We start from the raw sequence: 2,892 nt of genomic DNA on the forward strand, positions 1-2,892 counted from the left end.
ATCGACTGTTTAATTAATGATGAAAAAACAGAGAAGAGATGTATTTTCTTCCAGTCCTGATGTAGTTCTTACAGAACACCCCTCAGTCCCACCATGGAAGCCTTCAACAAAGAAAAATTTCTACAGAGTTTGCTTAAGCTGAAGAATGAGGTTTCCTCTTTTCTCACCAAGAAAAAAATCTCCTCTGCATCATTACTACTCCAAGGCCAAGTTTACAGCTCAACTCACTGAGCTGTGTGACAGTTTTATGGCTGAACATCACAACCTGCTGTGTGGACTCAGAGGGTCCAGGGAAAGAAAATAAACAGGCTTTCACTTTTGTCTACAATTTGGGAAAACCTAAATGCATTTATTTTGTTACCACATCACAGTTATTTACTATGTATTTTCTATGTTTGAAGAGAATATTTTTTGGAATCATAAATATAAAGAACAGAAAGATGGCTGGTTGGGTGTTGTTGAATGTGCAAATTTATATAGAAATATTCAAGATTTTCACAGTAAACCAATTGTTTCATGAGGTAGTTTGTTAAACTCTTAATAAACTTTATTTAGTTATTAAATATCAATTAAATAAAGACTGATAAAATTGTATTTGAATGGGCCCCATGCTGCAAAAAAAAAAAAAAAATCTAAATAGGTTACAAATTTTCTTCAAAAAAGGAAAAAAACAATTGGTAAAATAATGATCAAAATAAAAAATCTTATTTTAAGAAAAAAATTCTAGCCACCAAGTTACGTTTTGCTGAACCTAAGATTATTTTATCGCAAACATTACTTGATAAGATTCTGTCTCTTGCAAGACAGAAAATAAAACCCTTTTTCTTGAAACGAGGGTCTTTTTTCTTTTTATTTTGTTTTTGCAGTGCGCTTAAACTGGAAAAATTGGTCTCTGAGGTTAAAAAGGTTAGAGAACCTGCTTAAGTGGATGCCTGCCCTGCTTCATCTGGGTCTTTTGGCTCCACAAGCAATCTGTGTCAAATCTTTGCAGAATTTTATAACTCCATTATCAAATCAATTCTGTGGGGAAGTGAAGCCAATTTGGATCAAAACGACTCTTTGGGAATGCAGATCTGCTTCTTCTGGAGGTGCTGAAGTCTAGGAGGAACCTCAGAGAGGAATGCGTTTTTGATGTGAAAACCAAAGCTGTAGAACGTTGGACTGCAGAACAAACATCCTCGCTGTTCATTTTTAAAAACAACAGCGTGCTGGTGCTTTCATTTGTTTTTTGATTTCAGCTTTGAACGGACAGTTTTATGTGTCGTTCCTGCAGTGATTTTGTACTTACATCAGTTTTTCCCAGCATTCCTTCACACTCATGAAGAACTCCTCCTTCTCCCTCTGACAGTTCACAGCTGTGCCCCATTGTAGCATTTCTGTGCCAGAATATCTGTTGATTCGGAGTTAAAGCAAAAACTTGAGTCTAAGGAAGAAAGTCCTCTTATTCTGACAGACAGCGACACCTACTGGCGTGTTCTTATGTCCTTTTCACCCCATGGGCAGAATTTAATGTTAGAAATTTGCTGACATTTCTTCACATGGATGTGCAGGGCCTACATGTGCAACTAAAATAAAATATGAGAGATGTTATAGACTTATTATGTGGTTAGAAGATGTTTATAGTTTACCAATGAAGAGTATGATCTGATAAAAACATTGAGATTAAAACAAAAGACGTTTTTTATCTTTTAACTTTTGTAACATCATTTTTTTAGCCTAATGTCATACTGATAATTTTTTTTCTTTTTGTAACTATGCCTTTTAAATTGATATCAAATCCAGTAAAATTGTATGTCTAAAGTAGTATTTTTTCCCAATTTGAACCTTTTCCTGCTCTTCATCAGGCCTGTCATTTACTTTTTTGGTTAACAATTTTGTTATGTCAAACAGATCTGTTTCCTCCTCACACAGACACCCCTCTGTGTTCAATAAATGCATTATTACACAATTGCATGGGAAAAATCTAATTATCTCACAACAACTAAATGAAAACAAGTTAAAGCTTTGTGGGGGGTTTTTTGTGGTCCCTGTCAAAACTGAAAAAATTTATCTTATCTTAAAGCATATAAATATTTCCTGGTTTTATTTATTACGTGTTTTTTTGTTATATGTTATTACAAATTATCATTCACGTTTTGATCCTGCAAATAAAAAAAATAAAAATGTATTAGATTTTGTTTTCCCCCCCTTAATTGAGTAATTGATCTGAATCTCTGCTCAAAAATAATTAGGCATTTGGTTTCTTTTTAGTGTTTGCCATGTTTTTTGTTTTTTTGTTGTGCCTAATTTCATAACTCTTAATTTATTCAAGTTTTTTAATCCTTTTTTTAATGATGAATTTATATCTCAGAATTGTGTTTTGATTGTGAAAATTCCTCGGGAATGTTTTAGACAAGAAATGAAAAATAACTAATTCTACAGCAAAAAAGGTAAGTGATACAGTTTTGTTATGAAATATGGAATAAATGTCTAACCTTAGTTATATTACTTTAGATTCCACTTAAACATCTTTCTTTGTGAGTTAGTTTGTAAATTGTAAGACACACAGTAAAAATGTTATATCATTTATTTCAAAATTAATGATTTTTTTAGCTGCCTCCAGCAAGGAGGTTACTTCTGTGTTCCAGTGGCAAAAGGCAGGAAATTAGGTCAAAAGGTCAATTTTCTTTCTTTCCCACAAACACAAAAAACATGAAGCTAAAGTCCCGAAAGTTAACAACAAATGTAAATTATATCGAGTGTTTTGCATAAGTATCTCTATTTTCTTGTTTGTTTTCTTTAGTAGAATGTAATTTAATTTCAAAAAATGCACAGAATTGCACCTTCACCTCTTTAAATTTCGCCACAGTTAGCATACCGAGTGACAAACAATGAAGTCATATGACACAAGTC

This window comes from Oryzias latipes, chromosome 11 (genome assembly GCF_053564925.1).
Source record: "Oryzias latipes strain Hd-rR chromosome 11, Olatipes_Hd-rR_3.1".
Classification (NCBI taxonomy): domain Eukaryota; kingdom Metazoa; phylum Chordata; class Actinopteri; order Beloniformes; family Adrianichthyidae; genus Oryzias; species Oryzias latipes.